This window comes from Pseudophryne corroboree, chromosome 2, assembly GCF_028390025.1.
Source record: "Pseudophryne corroboree isolate aPseCor3 chromosome 2, aPseCor3.hap2, whole genome shotgun sequence".
In the NCBI taxonomy this organism is placed as follows: Eukaryota; Metazoa; Chordata; class Amphibia; order Anura; family Myobatrachidae; genus Pseudophryne; species Pseudophryne corroboree.
The window spans coordinates 409,947,952-409,961,581 of NC_086445.1; positions in this window are offsets into that span (position 1 = coordinate 409,947,952).

The window sequence follows — 13,630 nt, forward strand, 5'->3', positions numbered from 1 at the left end:
GGGATTTGTGACATCGGACAACGCCAGCAATATTGTGCGTGCATTACATCTGGGCAAATTCCATCACGTCCCATGTTTTGCACATACCTTGAATTTGGTGGTGCAGAATTATTTAAAAAACGACAGGGGCGTGCAAGAGATGCTGTCGGTGGCCTGAAGAATTGCGGGCCACTTTCGGCGTTCAGGCACCGTGTACCGAAGACTGGAGCACCACCAAACATTCCTGAACCTGCCCTGCCATCATCTGAAGCAAGAGGTGGTAACGAGGTGGAATTCAACCCTCTATATGCTTCAGAGGATGGAGGAGCAGCAAAAGGCCATTCAAGCCTATACATCTGGCCACGATATAGGCAAAGGAGGTGGAATGCACCTGTCTCAAGCGCAGTGGAGAATGATTTCAACGTTGTGCAAGGTTCTGCAACCCTTTGAACTTGCCACACGTGAAGTCAGTTCAGACACTGCCAGCCTGAGTCAGGTCATTCCCCTCATCAGGCTTTTGCAGAAGAAGCTGGAGACATTGAAGGAGGAGCTAAAACAGAGCGATTCCGCTAGGCATGTGGGACTTGTGGATGGAGCCCTTAATTCGCTTAACCAGGATTCACGGGTGGTCAATCTGTTGAAATCAGAGCACTACATTTTGGCCACCGTGCTCGATCCTAGATTTAAAACCTACGTTGTATCTCTCTTTCCGGCAGACACAAGTCTGCAGAGGTTCAAAGACCTGCTGGTGAGAAAATTGTCAAGTCAAGCGGAACGTGACCCGTCACGATCTCCTCCTTCACATTCTCCCGCAACTGGGGGTGCGAGGAAAAGGCTAAGAATTACGAGCCCACCCGCTGGCGGTGATGCAGGGCAGTCTGGAGCGAGTGCTGAGTCATCTGGTCCGGACTGAAGGACCTGACAACGATTACTGACATGTCGTCTACTGTCACTGCATATGATTCTCTCACCATTGAAAGAATGGTGGAGGATTATATGAGTGACCGCATCCAAGTAGGCACGTCAGACAGTCCGTACCTATACTGGCAGGAAAAAGAGGCAATTTGGAGGCCCTTGCACAAACTGGCTTTATTCTACCTAAGTTGCCCTCCCTCCAGTGTGTACTCCGAAAGAGTGTTTAGTGCAGCCGCTCACCTTGTCAGCAATCGGCGTACGAGGTTACTTCCAGAAAATGTGGAGAAGATGATGTTCATCAAAATGAATTATAATCAATTCCTCCGTGGAGACATTCACCAGCAGCAATTGCCTCCAGAAAGTACACGGGGACCTGAGATGGTGGATTCCAGTGGGGACGAATTAATAATCTGTGAGGAGGGGGATGTACACAGTGAAAGGGGTGAGGAATCGGAGGATGATGATGAGGTGGACATCTTGCCTCTGTAGAGCCAGTTTGTGCAAGGAGAGATTGATTGCTTCTTTTTTGGTGGGGGCCCAAACCAACCAGTCATTTCAGTCACAGTCGTGTGGCAGACCCTGTCGCTGAAATGATGGGTTCGTTGAAGTGTGCATGTCCTGTTTATACAACATAAGGGTGGGTGGGAGGGCCCAAGGACAATTCCATCTTGCACCTCTTTTTTCTTTCATTTTTCTTGGCATCATGTGCTGTTTGGGGAGTATTTTTTGGAAGGGCCATCCTGTCTTGATTGACAATGCAGTGCCACTCCTAGATGGGCCATGTGTTTGTGTCGGCCACTTGTGTCGCTTAGCTTAGTCACACAGCCACCTTGGTGCGCCTCTTTTTTTCTTTGCACCATGTGCTGTTTGGGGAGTATTTTTTGGAAGGGCCATCCTGTCTTGATTGACACTGCAGTGCCACTCCTAGATGGGCCAGGTGTTTGTGTCGGCCACTTGTGTCGCTTAGCTTAGTCACACAGCCACCTTGGTGCGCCTCTTTTTTTCTTTGCATCATGTGCTGTTTGGGGAGTATTTTTTGGAAGGGCCATCCTGTCTTGATTGACACTGCAGTGCCACTCCTAGATGGGCCATGTGTTTGTGTCGGCCACTTGTGTCGCTTAGCTTAGTCACACAGCCACCTTGGTGCGCCTATTTTTTTCTTTGCATCATGTGCTGTTTGGGGAGTATTTTTTGGAAGGGCCATCCTGTCTTGATTGACACTGCAGTGCCACTCCTAGATGGGCCAGGTGTTTGTGTCGGCCACTTGTGTCCCTTAGCTTAGTCACACAGCCACCTTGGTGCGCCTCTTTTTTTCTTTGCATCATGTGCTGTTTGGGGAGTATTTTTTGGAAGGGCCATCCTGTCTTGATTGACACTGCAGTGCCACTCCTAGATGGGCCATGTGTTTGTGTCGGCCACTTGTGTCGCTTAGCTTAGTCACACAGCCACCTTGGTGCGCCTCTTTTTTTCTTTGCATCATGTGCTGTTTGGGGAGTATTTTTTGGAAGGGCCATCCTGCCTGACACTGCAGTGCCACTCCTAGATGGGCCAGGTGTTTGTGTCGGCCACTTGGGTCGCTTAGCTTAGTCACACAGCGACCTTGGTGCGCCTCTTTTTTTCTTTGCATCATGTGCTGTTTGGGGAGTATTTTTTGGAACGGCCATCCTGCCTGACACTGCAGTGCCACTCCTAGATGGGCCAGGTGTTTGTGTCGGCCACTTGGGTCGCTTAGCTTAGCCATACAGCGACCTCGGGGCAAATTTTGGGACTAAAAATAATATTGTGAGGTGTTCAGAATAGACTGAAAATGAGTGGAAATTATGGTTATTGAGGTTAATAATACTATGGGATCAAAATGACCCCCAAATTCTATGATTTAAGCTGTTTTTGAGGGTTTTTTGAAAAAAACACCCGAATCCAAAACACACCCGAATCCGACAAAAAAATTTCGGTAAGGTTTTGCCAATACGCGTCCGAATCCAAAACACGGCCGCGGAACCGAACCCAAAACCAAAACACAAAACCCGAAAAATTTCCGGTGCACATCACTAATAATATAAAAGTTGGCATGGTAAATATATTAAAACACTTTAATATGGCAAATATCCCATGTATATTACAGAAATAGTAAAGTGACAACCAGCTTGCAATTAGCATTAAAATCACATATGTTTAAAAAGTGCATGAAGTAATATGTAACAGTTTATGCCCCTGTTCCAATAATACAGAATACATGTCAGTATACCTGTTCCTAGTATAGTCCCTGGGGGGTGATAGGCAGTCTATTGGGGTGTAGTAGGGTATGCCGGCGGCCAGGCTCCCGGCAACCAGCATACCGGCACCGGAATCCCGACCGCCAGCATACCGACAGCGTGGTGAGCGCAAATGAGCCCCTTGCGGGCTCGCTGCGCTCGACACGCTGCGGGCACGGTGGCGCGCTAAGCGCGCCATGCTATCTATTCTCCCTCCAGGGGGGTCATGGACCCCCAAGTGGGAGAAAAAGGGTCGGTATGCCGGCTGTCGGGATTCCGGCGCCGGTATAATGTGCGCCGGGATCCCGACTGCCGGCAAACTGAAGACCACCCAGTCTATTGATGAGCACAAAATCAGCAGCATTGAATAGTTACCGCAGCTGATGGTAGGGTCACAATCCTACACCAGGTACAAGTAGTCATTCAGATGCATTGGGTGTGGTTGACTGGCGGCCGGGATCCTGGCAATCAGCATACCAACGTCGGGATCCCAGCCGCTAGAATGCGACCTTGTTCCTTTGTGACCCTACCATCAGCTGTGGTAACTATTCAATGCTGCTGACTTTGTGCTCATCAATAGACTGCCTATCACCCCTCAGGGACTATACTAGGAACAGGTATACTGACATGTATTCTGTATTATTGGAACAGGGGGGGCATAGACTGTTACATATTACTTTATGTACTTTTTACACATATGTGATTTTAATGTTAATTGCAAGCTGGTTGTCACTTTACTATTTCTGTGATATACATGGGATATTTGCCATATAAAAGTGTTTTAATATATTAGCCATGCCATCTCTTTTATATTATATTATTCTGTTGAGCGTTGTTTCATCATGTATTTTGTTTCAGGGCGTAAGTAACCTCTACGTAATAACAGCTGCTGTGGAAACGCTGCCCTTGTAGCACCTGGAATGCACAGGTTCTCATACTCGGTCCTCAGGACCCCACACGGTTCATGTTTTCCAGGTCACCTGTAGATTTTTAAAATGTGACAGTTGGTGACACACAGAGCAGCTGCCTGGTGACATGGAAAATGTGAACCGTGTGGGGTCTTGAGGACCGAGTTTGAAAACCACTGGGTTAACATACCATTTTCCTCAGTCTCTTTCCCTCCCTGTGTCTGTCTCTCCCTGTCTCGGTCTCTTTCTCCCCATGTCTGTCTGTCTCTCTCTCCTTGGGGTACATTTACTAAGATTCGTATTTTCCAAATTCATGTCCAAGTTCAATCACGAATGACATCGACAGTGTAAAATTGCAACTTTTTGAATTGATTACGATGGATTTACTAAGCTGTCGTATTCGGGTTTTTCTTTTCTTCCGATGTCGATGTCATTCGTGGTTTTTTACCTATTTTTACGGCAGTGATTAGCAGAACACTGCCGACTTTTTTTACAATCAATCTCGGCCGGATCTGTGTGATCCGTGCTGGGGTTTTTTTTTTTTTTTTAATTAAACACTGTAAAATCATTAAAAAAAATGCGTGGGGTCCCCCCTCCTAAGCATAACCAGCCTCGGGCTCTTTGAGCCGATCCTGGTTGCAAAAATATGGGGGGAAAAATGACAGGGGTTCCCCCATATTTAAGCAACCAGCATCGGGCTCTGTGCCTGGTCCTGGTCCCAAAAATACGGGGGACAAAAAGAGTAGGGGTCCCCCGTATTTTTAAAACCAGCACCGGGCTCCACTAGCTGGACAGATAATGCCACAGCCGGGGGTCACTTTTATATAGTGCTCTGCGGCCGTGGCATCAAAAATCCAACTAGTCACCCCTGGCCGGGGTACCCTGGGGAAGTGGGGACCCCTTCAATCAAGGGGTCCCCCCCCCAGCCACCCAAGGGCCAGGGGTGAAGCCCGAGGCTGTCCCCCCCCCCATCCAATGGGCTGCGGATGGGGAGGCTGATAGCCTTTGTTGTAAAAGAAAAGATATTGTTTTTAGTAGCAGTACTACAAGTCCCAGCAAGCCTCCCCCGCATGCTGGTACTTGGAGAACCACAAGTACCAGCATGCGGCGGAAAAACTGGCCCGCTGGTACCTGTAGTACTACTACTAAAAAAATACCCAAAAAAAGACAAGACACACACACCGTGAAAGTATAATTTTATTACATACATACACACATACATACATACTTACCTTAAGTTCCCACGCAGGTCGGTCCTCTTCTCCAGTAGAATCCAAGGGGTACCTGTTGAAGAAATTATACTCACGAGATCCAGGGGTCCAGGCTCCTCGGGAAATCCAGGGGTAATCCACGTACTTGACAAAAAAAACAAAACGGTGTCCCGACCACGAACTGAAAGGGGACCCATGTTTGCACATGGGTCACCTTTCCACGAATGCCAGAAACCCACTTTGACTTCTGTCTAAGTGGGTTTCTTCAGCCAATCAGGAAACGCCACGTTGTAGCACTTTCCTGATCAGCTGTGTGCTCTTGTCCTCACTGACAGGCAGCACACGGCAGTGTTACAATGTAGCGCCTATGCGCTACATTGTAACCAATGATGGGAACTTTCTGCCCTGCGGTTGACCTAAAGTGACGTCACCGCTGAGCTGAAAGTTCCCATCATTGGTTACAATGTAGCGCATAGGCGCTACATTGTAACACTGCCGTGTGCTGCCTGTCAGTGAGGACAAGAGCACACAGCTGATCAGGAGAGTGCTACAACGTGGCGCTCCCTGATTGGCTGAAGAAACCCACTTAGACAGAAGTCAAAGTGGGTTTCTGGCATTCGTGGAAAGGTGACCCATGTGCAAACATGGGTCCCCTTTCAGTTCGGGGTCGGGACACCGTTTTGTTTTTTTTGTCAAGTACGTGGATTACCCCTGGATTTCCCGAGGAGCCTGGACCCCTGGATCTCGTGAGTATAATTTCTTCAACAGGTACCCCTTGGATTCTACTGGAGAAGAGGACCGACCTGCGTGGGAACTTAAGGTAAGTATGTATGTATGTGTGTATGTATGTAATAAAATTATACTTTCACGGTGTGTGTGTCTTGTCTTTTTTTGGGTATTTTTTTAGTAGTAGTACTACAGGTACCAGCGGGTTAGTTTTTCCGCCGCATGCTGGTACTTGTGGTTCTCCAAGTACCAGCATGCGGGGGAGGCTTGCTGGGCCTTGTAGTACTGCTACTAAAAACAATATATTTTCTTTTACAACAAAGGCTATCAGCCTCCCCATCCGCAGCCCATTGGATGGGGGGGGACAGCCTCGGGCTTCACCCCTGGCCCTTGGGTGGCTGGGGGGGGGGACCCCTTGATTGAAGGGGTCCCCACTCCCCCAGGGTACCCCGGCCAGGGGTGACTAGTTGGATTTTTGATGCCACGGCCGCAGGGCACTATATAAAAGTGACCCCCGGCTGTGGCATTATCTGTCCAGCTAGTGGAGCCCGGTGCTGGTTTTAAAAATACGGGGGACCCCTACTCTTTTTGTCCCCCGTATTTTTGGGACCAGGACCAGGCGCAGAGCCCGATGCTGGTTGCTTAAATATGGGGGAACCCCTGTCATTTTTTTCCCCATATTTTTGCAACCAGGATCGGCTCAAAGAGCCCGAGGCTGGTTATGCTTAGGAGGGGGGACCCCACGCAATTTTTTTTGACAAAATAAGCACTTTCCCACCCCTTCCCATTGATATACATGCACGGATCTCATGGATCCCTGCATGCCTATCTAATCACGGGGGAAAAAAAAAGGTCTGTTTTTTTTTAGCACTTTTTTACGAGTTGTAATTTTTCACGGCAGTGTTTGTTCTTTTTTTGCTTTGCACTTCTTAGTAAATGACCGAGATTCATACTTAAACAGCCGCGTTTTGACCGATGGTGTATTCATTCGTAATTTTTTACCTGAACTTGCAAAAAATTACGAATGCCCTCATCACTGCCGTGATTAGTGCTTAGTAAATTACCGAGATGACACTTTGATGAAAAAACGGCATCTCGGTCAAAATCGGGAGCTTAGTAAATTTCCCCCCTTGTGTCTGTATATCTCTCCATGGGGGAAATTTACTAAGATTCGTATTTTCCAGATTCAGGTCAAAGTTCAATCACGAATGACATCGACAGTGTAAAATTGCAACTTTTTGAATTGATTACGACTAATTTACTAAGCTGTCGTATTCGGGTTTTTCTTTTCTTCCGATGTCGATGTCATTCGTGTTTTTTTTTTGTTTTTTACGGCAGTGATTAGCAAAACACTGCCGACTTTTTTACAATTAATCTCGGCCGGATCTGTGTGATCCGTGCTGGGGTTCTTTTTTTTTTTTTTTTTAATTAAACACTGTAAAATCTAAATAAAAAATTGCGTGGGGTCCCCCCTCCTAAGCATAACCAGCCTCGGGCTCTTTGAGCCGATCCTGGTTGCAAAAATATTGGGGAAAAAATGACAGGGGTTCCCCCATATTTAAGCAACCAGCATCGGGCTCTGCGCCTGGTCCTGGTTCCAAAAATACGGGGGACAAAAAGAGTAGGGGTCCCCCGTATTTTTAAAACCAGCACCGGGCTCCACTAGCTGGACAGATAATGCCACAGCCGGGGGTCACTTTTATATAGTGCCCTGCGGCCCTGGCATCAAAAATCCAACTAGTCACCCCTGGCCGGGGTACCCTGGGGGAGTGGGGACCCCTTCAATCAAGGGGTCCCCCCCCCCAGCCACCCAAGGGCCAGGGGTGAAGCCCGAGGCTGTCCCCCCCCATCCAATGGGCTGCGGATCGGGGGGCTGATAGCCTTTGATGTAAATGAAAAGATATTGTTTTTAGTAGCAGTACTACAAGTCCCAGCAAGCCTCCCCCGCATGCTGGTACTTGGAGAACCACAAGTACCAGCATGCGGCGGAAAAACGGGCCCGCTGGTACCTGTAGTACTACTACTAAAAAAATACCCAAAAAAACACAAGACACACACACCGTGAAAGTATAATTTTATTACATACATACACACATACATACATACTTACCTTATGTTCCCACGCAGGTCGGTCCTCTTCTCCAGTAGAATCCAAGGGGTACCTGTTGAAGAAATTATACTCACGAGATCCAGGGGTCCAGGGTCCTCGGGGAATCCAGGTGTAATCCACGTACTTGAAAAAAATAACAAAACGGACACCCGAGCCACGCACTAAAAGGGGACCCATGTTTGCACATGGATCCCCTTTTCCCGACTGCCAGAAACCCACTCTGACTGATGTCTAAGTGGGTTTCTTCAGCCAATCAGGGAGTGCCACGTTGTAGCACTCTCCTGATCGGCTGTGTGCTCCTGTCCTAACTGACAGGCAGCACACGGCAGTGTTACAATGTAGCGCCTATGCGCTACATTGTAACCAATGCTGGGAACTTTCTGCCCTGCGGTTGACCTAAAGTGACGTCACCGCTGAGCAGAAAGTTCCCAGCATTGGTTACAATGTAGCGCATAGGCGCTACATTGTAACACTGCCGTGTGCCGCCTGTCAGTTAGGACAGGAGCACACAGCCGATCAGGAGAGTGCTACAACGTGGCACTCCCTGATTGGCTGAAGAAACCCACTTAGACATCAGTCAGAGTGGGTTTCTGGCAGTCGGGAAAAGGGGATCCATGTGCAAACATGGGTCCCCTTTTAGTGCGTGGCTCGGGTGTCCGTTTTGTTATTTTTTTCAAGTACGTGGATTACACCTGGATTCCCCGAGGACCCTGGACCCCTGGATCTCGTGAGTATAATTTCTTCAACAGGTACCCCTTGGATTCTACTGGAGAAGAGGACCGACCTGCGTGGGAACATAAGGTAAGTATCTATGTATGTATGTGTGTATGTATGTAATAAAATTATACTTTCACGGTGTGTGTGTCTTGTGTTTTTTTTGGGTATTTTTTTAGTCGTAGTACTACAGGTACCAGCGGGCCCGTTTTTCCGCCGCATGCTGGTACTTGTGGTTCTCCAAGTACCAGCATGCGGGGGAGGCTTGCTGGGACTTGTAGTACTGCTACTAAAAACAATATCTTTTCTTTTACAACAAAGGCTATCAGCCCCCCCATCCGCAGCCCATTGGATGGGGGGGGACAGCCTCGGGCTTCACCCCTGGCCCTTGGGTGGCTGGGGGGGGGGACCCCTTGATTGAAGGGGTCCCCACTCCCCCAGGGTACCCCGGCCAGGGGTGACTAGTTGGATTTTTGATGCCACGGCCGCAGGGCACTATATAAAAGTGACCCCCGGCTGTGGCATTATCTGTCCAGCTAGTGGAGCCCGGTGCTGGTTTTAAAAATACGGGGGACCCCTACTCTTTTTGTCCCCCGTATTTTTGGAACCAGGACCAGGCGCAGAGCCCGATGCTGGTTGCTTAAATATGGGGGAACCCCTGTCAATTTTTTCCCCATATTTCTGCAACCAGGATCGGCTCAAAGAGCCCGAGGCTGGTTATGCTTAGGAGGGGGGACCCCACGCAATTTTTTTTTATAAAATAAGCACTTTCCCACCCCTTCCCACTGATATACATGCACGGATCTCATGGATCCGTGCATGCCTATCCAATCACGAATAAAAAAAAAAGGTCTGTTTTTTTTTAGCACTTTTTTACGAGTTGTAATTTTTCACGGCAGTGTTTGTTTGTTTTTTTGCTTTGCACTTCTTAGTAAATGACCGAGATTCATACTTAAACAGCCGCGTTTTGACCGATGGTGTATTCATTCGTGATTTTTTTCCTAGGACTTCAAAATATTACGAATGCCCTCATCACTGCCGTGATTATTGCTTAGTAAATTACCGAGATGACACTTTGATGAAAAAACGGCATCTCGGTCAAAATCGGGACCTTAGTAAATTTACCCCCATGTCTCCTCCTACCTCCCAATGTCTGTGTGTGTGTCTCTCTCTCTTTCTGTATCTCTACCTCCCCATGTCTGTCTCCCTTGGTCACTGTGTCTGTCTTTCCATATCTCCTCCCTCCCCATGTCACTCCTCTCTTTTTTCTCTCTCTCTCTCTCTCTCTCTCTCTGTCCGTCTCTCTCCGTATGTCTGTCTCTCTCTCTCCCTGTGTCTGTCTCCACGTCTCTGTATCTCTCTCCCTGTGTCTCTTTCTGTCTCTCTCTCTCTCCATGTCTGCTCCCTCCCCATGTCTGTGTGTCTCACTCTCTTTCCCTGTATCTCTCCCTCTCCATGTCTGTCTCTTTCTCCATGTCTTATCCCTCCCTGTGTCTGTCTGTCTGTCTGTCTCCCCATATCGGTCTCTTTCCCTGTGTCTGTTTCTCTTCATGTGTGTCTCTAGCCCTCCTCATGTCTGTCTCTCTCTCCCCATGTCCATTTCTCTTTCCATGTTTGTGTCTCTTTGTCCCTGTCTCTTTCTCCCACCCAAGTTACTCTCTTTCCAAAACTGTCTCTCAGTATGTATGTCTGTCTGTCTCTCTCTCTCAACATGTCTGTGTCTCACTCCCTCTTTCTCCCTCCCCCCCCCATGTCCCCCACTCTCCCCATGTCTGTCTCTCCGTCACACACACACACACACACACACACACACACACACATATATTCCCCTAGTCATGAAGAGAACTGGGACAGACAGCTCCAGTGATGAGGAGGGCACTGCTGCGGGCAGCAAGAAAAAGAAGAGCCTTATGTCTACCTGGTGCGGAGGTGCGGCCCTGCCCCACCCCCAACCCGATCGCAGGCCACGCCCATGCTTCCCTGGACTTCGCGGAGAACACCAGAGGAGCGGAACCCATAACTTCTGCTGAGGCTGTCTGTCCGTCCTGTGTGAGCTTGCATGGAAGGAGCAACGGTGGCTGGGACCTGGGAGCTGCATAAGAGGAGGTGAGATCTCATACTGCCCACTTTTTCCCACCACTACTCCCATCCTGCCCCCCCCTTCTATTACTCCCTGCCTGTCCCCCTATTCTGCACTACTGTTACTCCAATCCTGCCCCCTGCTCTCCACCACCACTACTCCCAGTCTGCCAGCCTGCTCCTCCTCCCTCTCTCTCTCTAGTCTCTCCTTATTCCTCCTCTCTCTCTCTGCCATCTCCCTCTATTTCTCTCTCTCTCTCCTGTTTCCTCGCTACTCCTCCCGTATACCCCTATTTCTCTTCTCTCTTTGCCATCTCCTCTATTCCTCTTCCCCATCTCCCTCTATTCCTTCTCTATCTTCCTTCTGCCCCCTATTCCGTCTCTCTTCCTTCTCACCCTATTCCTCTCTCTCTTTCTGCCATCTTCCCCTATTCCTACTCTCTCGTCTATCCCTATTCCTCCTGTCTCCATATTTCTCTTCTCTCTCCCATCTCCCCATATTCCACCTCTGTCTCCCATCTCCCCATATTTCACCTCTCTGTCTCCCATAAATTTATAAAAATTGACAATGTATTAGCCGCCTGCTCATCACAAGTTTGATGAGCAGGAAGGCTGCAGGCACTGGCGGCATCAGACTGAGATGCAGATTAGCGGCTGGGGGTCAGGCAGCTGATGGCGGTGATTTTGTAGGCCATTGGCAGGGTTGGCACCCATTAGTGGCGGCAGTAGTGGGCATTGGCATGGCGGCAGAAGATGACATTGTCTGGACTCCACAGAGATTATGGCTGCAGTGCCTCACCAGCCACTGACCTCACCGCACGCCACTGGTCTAGCAATAAGGTGACAGACATCCCTTGAGTGATTACCACTCACTAGTGGGTAAAGGTCTTAAACCAAACGGAATGTTGGATGTGCTCACAGGTACCTCTAAGATGAAAGGATACAGGATTAGTGCCATATTTTTTTAGAGTTAGCTGAGGTACTTGAATTACACAGAAGGGGGAGGGGACCGGTGGACAAAGAATATAATATAACTAGACCCCCTAGTCTTAAGATCCACCAGTACCATAGATAAATCCTTGGTATGTTTAAATCTCACCAATTTCAAGAAATTGGGAGGTAATCAGGAACAATCAGACAATGGCTATTCACACATTGCAGATAAAGAGCTCAGTAATATATGTGGAAGAAAGGTTTAAGAGTGGCTCTCCCCGAACTCCGAAGGTTTATGTTATTTAGGAAGGACACTACTTATAACCCTTGTTCAATGATTAAACAGACCTAGCATACGTTCCAGAAATGGAAACAATGTTCAGAAAATGATCGGAATATGTAGATCATGAAAATTTTATATGTCACTTTCACGATTTGTTTGTGTCTTCTTCATCTACCCAGCAGAACCTCCATCGAATCCGAACATCAGTGTACAAAGACGTAGGTACATGTATGTGTGAAATGTTTGTCCAAATCAGACGTTATAAGCCAAAGCACAGTCCCAGCATACTCTATAGGTTGAATGTTGTCCCACACCCAACCAGTGGTCCCGTGACCGCTGAGTGCATATAGAGGATGTCTCGTCCTCCTCCCTGTCTTCCCCAAATATGGTCAAACATCTGATTTGCGAACTGAATACATACTTGTGTCTAGGTCACCGATTATTGTCTGAAATATTTTTCTTATGTTAATAATTTCTGGCAGTTATTGTTTACTGCCAAAGGGTGGACTGTCGAAGTCAAAAATATTACATAGAGAGAACATACAGACTCCACACATTATGAGTCGCTATGCTTGCAAATACGCGCAGCGAGCACAGCAATATATGGTAACATACGCATTTACACAGACTTGCCACAGAGATAGATTCAACACATATTTCATACAGCACATAATTATAACATATCAAGCGCTAGACATCATAATGATTTAAAATTATATAATGGAGTAATGTCATGTATGTGTATTATTGGAGCAGAGCAAGATAGACATGTCGTGTTTGGTATTACAGTAACCAGATTAATGTGTAGATTCATTTGATGCTTGTTATTAAGTTGTAGGACATTGCTATGAGTAGTTATGATTAAATGTATGAAAGCTAAAGTCACTCTTATTAGAACAATGGATATTCCATGCATGTGGTGGACAGGAAGCTCAGGCCAGCCCTTTTGATGTCTTCAAGGCTGAACTTTGTTAGCATACGAACAGACCAGTGACTCATCATGAATGAGAAAGTTCCCTCCCCGAGACTAGATGTGTGCACTCCCCCAAACTATATAGTGTATTGCTGATCAGACACACAGGAGTTGCTGTTTTCTCCCAGACGATGGTGGAGATGTTGCCAGATCAGTTCCTGTATTTATTTGCTGAAAGAGAGAGATATATGGAGCGGAGGATGCTTACTGTCTAAATTGTAACCATGTAACTATATATATATATATATATATATATATATAGTTACATGTATATATATATATATAGTCAAAATGTATAAGTGTGCGCTCATGTGGATCAAATATAATCTGTAGTAAAATATTAAAATATTTTCTTATAATTAAAATATTTTCACATGCATTCCTCACAAACGTGGGTGGCAGCTGATAACAAATTATGGTGATTAGAATGTGTAAAAAACAGAAGTAATCAGCGCCTAATAATGCCTAGAAAATGACGGTGGGGACATAGAATGATATTTAGTGAAAAAAATGGGACAAGCACTTATCTCAGATAGGAGTCTTCAGT